Raw genomic sequence first — 8,144 nt, 5'->3', positions numbered from 1 at the left:
TCGTTGAACTCTGCCTCTGAAAACTGTCTCTATTTGTTGCATGATGAAAGTAATTAATTAACTAGTTAGTAATTTTCCTGTTTATCAGTATCCAATATGTCTAAGTTAGTTACTAGAAGCAACAAGAATGACTGCAAAGAATCAAGAAGAGGGGAGCAAACAAAATAAAGAAGAAAATCAAAGAAGGAAAATAGTTTGTAACAAAGATAACAAAAAAAAGGGTGGGTTGTCTCCCACTAAGCACTTTGTTTAATGTCGTAAGTTAGACAACAGCGTCGCGTTGTACTAGGTTTGGGGTTGAGCGGGCAGCTCTATGAGTCTGAGACTGTTCGAATAGTCTCTATTTTCGATATTATGATAATGCTTTAGTTGCTGACCGTTTACTATAAAAGGGTCACTATTCCTACCTTTTATTTCTATCGCACCACTATTGAGAACTTTGGTGATCTCGAAAGAGCCAGACCACCGAGATTTGAGTTTTCCTGGAAAAAGTTTAAGTCTTGATTTGAATAGTAGCACTATGTCGCCGACTTTAAACGCCTTCCTAGAAATGCGTTTGTCATGCCATCTTTTGGTTCGCTCTTTGTAGATCATGGCATTCTCGTAAGCGTCCAATCTCAACTCTTCTAATTCGTGGATGTCCAGAATCTGTTTCTCGCCTGCGGAAGTATAGTTTATATTTAGGGTTTTAATTGCCCAATATGCTTTGTGTTCTAATTCCACAGAGAGGTGACAAGATTTACCATAAACTAGTTTGAAGGGTGTGGTTCCTATTGGGGTCTTGTAAGCCGTCCTGTAGGCCCACAAAGCTTCGTTTAGTTTGGATGACCAGTCTTTTCGGGATATTCCTACGGTCTTCTCAAGAATTTGTTTTATTTCTCGATTTGAGACTTCGACTTGCCCACTAGTTTGTGGATGATACGGTGTTGCTACGCGGTGTCGGACTCCATACTTCAGAAGAAGTTTTCCAAATATATTCGATATGAAGTGGGAGCCACCGTTACTAACTACTAGTTTTGGCATACCGAATCTGGGAAAGATAATGTTCTTGAATAACTTGATCACTACTCGTGTGTCATTTGTTGGAGAAGCTACAACCTCGATCCATTTTGAAACATAGTCAACAGCAACGAGTATGTATTTATTACTAAAAGAAGTTGGGAATGGTCCCATGAAGTCAATCCCCCATACATCAAAGACTTCCACTTCTAAGATTCCCGTTTGTGGCATTTCATCGTGTCTTGAGATGTTGCCAGTGCGTTGGCACCGGTCACATTTTATAACCGCGTTATGGACGTCTTTCCATAGATTAGGCCAAAAGAGGCCTGATTGCAGGATCTTAGTGCAAGTCTTTGAGGTACTTGCATGCCCTCCATAGGGAGCGGATTGGCAATTTGAGATTATATCATCTATTTCGTCCTCCGGAACACATCGACGGAAAATACCGTCGCTACCTCTTTTGAAAATCAGAGGTTCATCCCAGTAGTACTGTTTTAGATCGTGAAAGAATTTCTTCTTTTGTTGGTAAGATAGGTCCGGTGGAAGTACTCCGATAGCTAGGTAGTTGACAAAATCAGCATACCATGGCAGAGTTGCATTCGCATGTACTTCTTCCATGGATTCTTCTATTTCTGTATCGTTTAATGTTAGTTCACACATATCGCTTTCCATTTGGGCTATGAGTCGTTCGTAAGGGAAATCATCGTTAATTGGGATTTGTTCAGGTTTGTTCCCTTCGATTCATGATAAGTGGTCTGCTACTACGTTTTCAGTACCTTTTTTTATCTTTTTCCTCTAAGTCATATTCTTGTAAGAGCAGGATCCATCTTAAAAGTCTTGGTTTGGCATCCTTCTTACTTAGCAGATATCTAATAACGGCATGGTCAGTATAAATGATAATTTTCACCCCTACTAGGTAGAAACGGAATTTGTCCAATGCGAACACGACGGCTAGAAGTTCTTTTTTCAGTGGTGGCGTAGTTCATTTGGGCTGGATCTAGTGTTCTACTCGCATAGTAAATAGCATGAAGCTTCTTATCCTTTCTTTGTCCTAGTACTGCGCCTACTGCGTAATCACTCGCATCGCACATGATTTCAAAAGGTAATCTCCAGTCAGGTGGTTGCATTATGGGTGCGGTGATTAAAGATGTTTTCAATTGGTTGAACGCTGTTAAGCATTTTTCATCAAAGATGAAATCAGTGTCTTTAATTAATAAACCTGTAAGTGGTTTGGTGATTTTCGAGAAATCTTTAATGAAACATCAGTAGAAACCGGAGTGTCCTAGAAAGCTTCTTATATCTCGTACGGTTTTTGGAGGTTGAAGGTTCTCTATGATTTCGATTTTAGCTTTGTCTACTTCAATTCCTCTGTCAGATACTACGTGACCTAATACAGTTCCTTGTTGGACCATGAAATGGCATTTCTCCCAGTTTAAAACGAGGTTTACCTTTATGCATCTTTCGAGTACCATTTCAAGGTTTGATAGACATCCTTCAAAACTCTGCCCACAAACAGAAAAATCGTCCATAAAGACTTCCATGATGCCGTCTATAAATCGGCGAAGATTGCCATCATGCATCTTTGAAATGTTGCAGGAGCGTTGCATAGTCCAAATGGCATTCGTCGGTAGGCGAATGTACCATAAGGGCATGTGAAGGTAGTCTTTTCTTGGTCGTTAGGATGGATTGGGATTTGAAAGAATCCTGAATAACCGTCTAGATAGCAGAAGTGAGAGTGCTTAGTCAATCTTTCAAGCATTTGGTCAATGAAGGGTATAGGGAAATGATCTTTCCGAGTGGCTTTGTTTAGTTTTCTATAGTCAATGCACATTCTACTTTCGGTCACAACTCTTTGTGCTATAGATTCGCCCTTCTCGTTCTTAACAACTGTAACACCCTCTTTCTTGGGTACTACATGAACATGGCTAACCCATTGACTATCAGAGATCGGGTATATGATTCCAGCATCTAGAAGTTTCTTTACTTCATCCTTGACTACCGTACTTAGGATTGGGTTGATCCTTCTCTGGTGTTCTCTAGAGGTTTTACAATCTTCCTCCAGCATAATGCGGTGCATATAGATAGAAGAAGTTATTCCTTTTAGATCGGAGATGTTATATCCTAACGATGTTGGATATTTCCTTAGGACATCTAGTAATTTCTCAGTTTCCATCTCTCCCACGTCAGCGTTGACTATTACTGGTCTTTTCAGTTCAATGTCTAGGAATTCGTATCTTAGGTTCTTTGGTAGTACTTTTAGTTCCAAGTCAGGTTTCTTTGGGCATGGCATGTGGTTGGGTGTAAGTGCTAAGCATTCGCTTAAAATTTCGTTTTGGTATGGTTCATGCCAGTTATCGTCTTCAATGATTGGAGGGATTTGGATTTTCATTATATCAGAATATGTGGTTTCTTGCATCTCCATCTCTCTCACGCGTTCGTCTATGACATTAAGTAGATAACAGGTATTGTCTATAGCTGGTGGTTGTAAGAGTTGGGTCAAGATGAATTCAACCTTTTCCTCTCCAACTTCGAATGTCAGCTTACCTTTCTTTACGTCTATTATGGCTCCGACGGTAGCCAAGAATGGCCTTCCTAAAATGATAGGTGTACTGGCATCTTCTTTGATGTCCATGATTATGAAGTCTGTAGGAATGTAAAACTGTCCTACACGTACAAGGACATTCTCTAGTATATCGACAGGATATTTGATTAAGCGGTCAGCTAATTGAACAGACATCTTGGTTGGTCTTAATTCTCCCATACTGAGCCTTTTACAAATGGTTAAGGGCATTACACTTATGCTGGCTCCTAGATCTCGTAGAGCTTTATCTATGACGAATTTTCCAATGAGACAGGGTATGGAGAAAGTACCTGGGTCTTTTAGTTTGGGAGGCATGTTATTTTGGATTATTGCGCTACACTCGGCAGTAAGTGTAACTGTTTCGTTATCCTCAATCTTTTTCTTATTGGATAGGATTTCCTTAAGAGATTTGGCATAGGAGGGCATTTGTGTGATGGCTTCTGTAAAGGGTATTGTAATGTTTAGTTGCTTCAGAAGTTCAACAAATTTCCTAAATTGACTCGCAGTTTTAGAACTTTTGAGTCATTAGGGATACAGAATGGGTGGTTTATAAGGAGGCGGAAGCACATAAGGTTTTTCGTTCTCTTCGGCCTCTTGGGTATTATCTTCTGTTTCCTTCGGTTCATTCACCTGCTCAGTTGAGGTTTTATCTGGTTTTTGGTACATGGAAGGGTTTTGGAGTCTTGGATCTACGGGTTCGTTTACTTCTTTTCCACTCCTCAGTATAACGGCATTTTCATGTCCTTTTGGATTAGGTTGCGGCTGTCCAGGAAATGTTCTAGATGGAGCGGCTGTAGATGCTTAGTGTTGAGCCACTTGTGAAATCTGTGTTTCAAGCATTTTATTATGGGTGGCTAAGGCGTCTACTTTGTTCGCTAGTTGTTTAAGTTGCTCGCTAGTATGTATGTTTTGGTTCAAGAAGTCTTTGTTTGTCTGAGCTTGGGTAGCTATGAAGCTTTCCATCATCAATTCTAGATTTGACTTCCTAGGTATGTTAGGAGCATTATTAGCTGGCTTTTGATATCCAGGCAGAACAGCTGGTGCTTGGCCAGGTGCATACAGGGCATTGTTATTCTTATACGAGAAATTAGGATGGTTTTTCCAACCTGGGTTGTAGGTATTCGAATAAGGATTTCCTTGTGTGTAATTCACTTGATCGGTTGGGACTCCTGCTAATATTTGACATTCTTGTGCAGTGTGTCCAGGGTTTCCACATAACTCACAGTTTGGAGTTACAGCAGCCACGGTACGGTGGCTGCGGGTGGTATGGTCAAGTTGTCTAATTTTTGAACAAGGGAATCTACCTATGCATGAACATGGTCAAGGCTACTGATTTCGTACATTCCACCCTTTGTCTGGGACTTTTCTACTGGAGTTCTTTCACCTCCCCATTGGCAATGGTTCTGGGCCATGTTTTCAATGAGTTGATAGGCTTCGTTGTATGGCTTATCCATAAGTGCACCGCCTGCGACACCGTCTATTGTCAGTCTTGTGTTATACAGACGCCCATTGTAAAATGTGTGAATGGTCACCCAGCCTTCGAGACCGTGATGTGGACGTATCCTCATCATGTCCTTGTATCTCTCCCATGTTTTGTAGAGAGATTCCATATCTTTTTGCCTGAATCCGTTGATTTGAGCTCTCAGCATAGCAGTTTTGCTCGGCGGAAAATATCGGGATAAGAAAACGTTCTTCAGTTCTTCCCATGTTGTAACGGAGTTGGATGACAAGGATTGAAACCAAGCCCAAGCTCTGTCTCTTAGTGAGAAAGGAAAGAGGCGCAGTCTTATCGCATCTTGAGATACACCATTTGCCTTTACAGTATCTACGTACTGCACAAACTTGGTCAGGTGTTCATTAGGATCGTCCGTAGGATTTCCAGCAAATTGATGTTGTTGGACGACTGATAATAGTGAGGGTTTCAGCTCGAAATCGTTTCGATAGATAGCGGGGGCAGCAATGCTGTTGTGAGGTTCTTGTTGGGACGGGGTAGCGTAGAATTTAAGAGGACGATTATGTGGTCCTTCTTCAGCCATGGTTGGTTTTTCTTCTGGTTTAGGAGGAGAGAAGATATTGGGAATATCATACTTTTGTTGATATTCGTGTATTCGGCGTCTCACATATAAGAAACACTCTAATTCTGGGACTGGTGGTGCTAAGTTATCGCCTTGTGAGCGAGTACTTGGCATACAATCAGGGAAAGAAGGGAGAGAAGATTAATTTTTGTTTTTACCTTAGTCTATACCGTGCAACGAAAGAATCGCACTATTTGACTAAAACAGGTCCCCGGCAACGGCGCCAAAAACTTGATGCTTGTCGTGACTATATATAAAATATAGTCTATCGGGTACTTGACTACAAGTGCACAGTCCCGATAAAAGTATATATCATTTAAATATTATAAAAATATACACAATTTAATTATTTCTATTTTCTATTTTTTTAAATAATGTGCCTCAATTTTGTGTACAAACTTAGACTTCCTCTCTGAAGTAACTCTAAATTACATTCTCACCGAATAATATTGTAGCCTCGTAGGGCCGGTTCTTTTCCTGTGAAAGTTGTGCAGTAGCACAGGGTCTCACTTTTTGTGGGGCCTCAAATTAACTATTATTAGTGAATAAATTAATAAATAAAAATATTTTTGTATCACATATAATAAATAAAATATTAAATGCTGAAAAATAAGATATTTGGAAACCAAACATTTTTTTTCTCCTTTCTCACACGTTCTCTCCTCTCTTTATCTGTTAGAGCGGTTTAAAACCAGAAAAAAAAATCTTATTTTCCCTTTTCAATCCTCTCTTTTATCAGGTTAATTTATTCAATTAGTTACTTTCCATTTATTTTTATTGTGATTATTTGATTTTGAAGGTAGAAAAAATAATAATTTTAGGTTCATTTTAAATTTTATGGTGAAATCCTATTTTAGTTCCTGTATCAATATTGATTTTAGATTTTAGTTTGTAGGGTGGAAATGAGGGTAACTTGTGTTCTTTATAAAATTATAAGATATAAATAAATAAAATTTTAAGGTGAAATGAGATACAAGTACATTGTATATACTACTCAGTAGTATCAAAATTCAAAACAAGAATACTGTTGGTGGTGTTGGTGACGATTTTTATACCTACTTATTCTCATAAGACCAAATTGCAATTTGGAATCTCTCAAAGCAAAATTAGTACTATGTATTAGTATTGATATTTTTTATGATTAATTTATAATTTATTTAATTAAGTGTAATCTATTTTCTTACTATTAATTTATAATTTTCTTTTAATTTATAATTATTAATTTTTTATGGTACTATAATTTACTATTTTAATTAAATGTAAATAATATCTTTGAACTTTTTGGTACTTCATTTGATTAATATATAATTTTATCTTTTGTTTATCATTTTTAATCATTAAAATTATATATATATATATATATATATATATATATATATATATATATATATATATATATATATATATATATATATATGCCAATTTTTAAAATTAGAATAGGGCATCTGAATTGATTGGGTCAGCCGTAACCAAGCATAATAAGACAAAGTGAATTTCATAAGTGAGGCTAAACTTTATCTTTAAACTAAATCTTTGTTTTTATTATTTATATGGGGTGTTTTTTTATGTTTGTTTTATGGAATGAGGACTATTTTGGAATCAATTATAGTGTTTATCTAAGTGGGAATTTTATAGTCAAACAATACACATGATGCGTTCAGATGAATTTTGAGGTGACTTACTCTGAAATGGAAATAATATTTCTGAGAAGCCATATCATGTTAAACCAATACACACCTTATCATAAGCATAACTATAAGATGTATCATTTCCGAGAAGCGCATCCATTTTTCAAACGGTGTCGGGCCACTAAGATAAGGAACACTCTCATTGAGAATTGCATCGTAATTTTCTTTGTTCCCGTATAACTTTGTGTATGATTGTCGCATCTCAAAAAATACGATTCCTTGCGATGGTCGCGGAAAAAAAAATAATGTTCGAACAGAGTCGCCACCGATCTTTATTTATCCCAATAAAGGGATAGGAAAATATCGAAAAAACCTTTAGGAAATAGGATAATGATCATCACAACCATATTCGGGTTCGGGAGTGGATTACGTAAGGGGAAGGTATTAACACCCTTTACGTCCGTTGTACTCAACGGGAACCTTTTAGTTCTAATTTGCGTTTTGAGTGTTAATTTTTATGTTTGTTTGTTATCTTTGGGTTATAAATATATTGAGAATAGAAAAGGATGGGAACCTCAAAAAGGAGAAAGGGGAGGTTTTTTATTAGTGTGCTCGCGAAGATACATCAATCTCCTGCCTACGTATCCTTATGATATAATAAGGAAATCAGAGCCTTCGTAGTTCGGGAACTATGGTTAGTTGGTGTTTTTTAATGAACAACTATTTAGATCGCATCCTAAAGGCTAAACGTTGGCTTGTCTACTCTCGGCGGAGGCTTAAACACTTGTTTGTTGTGCGCATTAGAAAGGATTAAACAATGTTCTTTTCGAAAGAAGGGTTTTGGTCACACGGGGGTGATAA

The 8,144-nt window shown here is 37.6% G+C and overlaps 1 non-coding gene across 1 annotated transcript; it reads left to right on the top strand.

Annotated features, from left to right (window-relative positions):
• Positions 1–5,122: 5,122 nt before the first annotated feature.
• On the top strand, positions 5,123–5,229 carry LOC127109524 (small nucleolar RNA R71). The gene has a single exon (XR_007796800.1). It is a non-coding gene; the product is annotated as a small nucleolar RNA R71 (small nucleolar RNA).
• The last annotated feature ends 2,915 nt before the right edge of the window (positions 5,230–8,144 follow it).

This window comes from Lathyrus oleraceus, chromosome 7 (assembly GCF_024323335.1).
Source record: "Lathyrus oleraceus cultivar Zhongwan6 chromosome 7, CAAS_Psat_ZW6_1.0, whole genome shotgun sequence".
Classification (NCBI taxonomy): Eukaryota; Viridiplantae; Streptophyta; class Magnoliopsida; order Fabales; family Fabaceae; genus Lathyrus; species Lathyrus oleraceus.
This window is presented reverse-complemented; position numbering and strand designations above follow the sequence as displayed.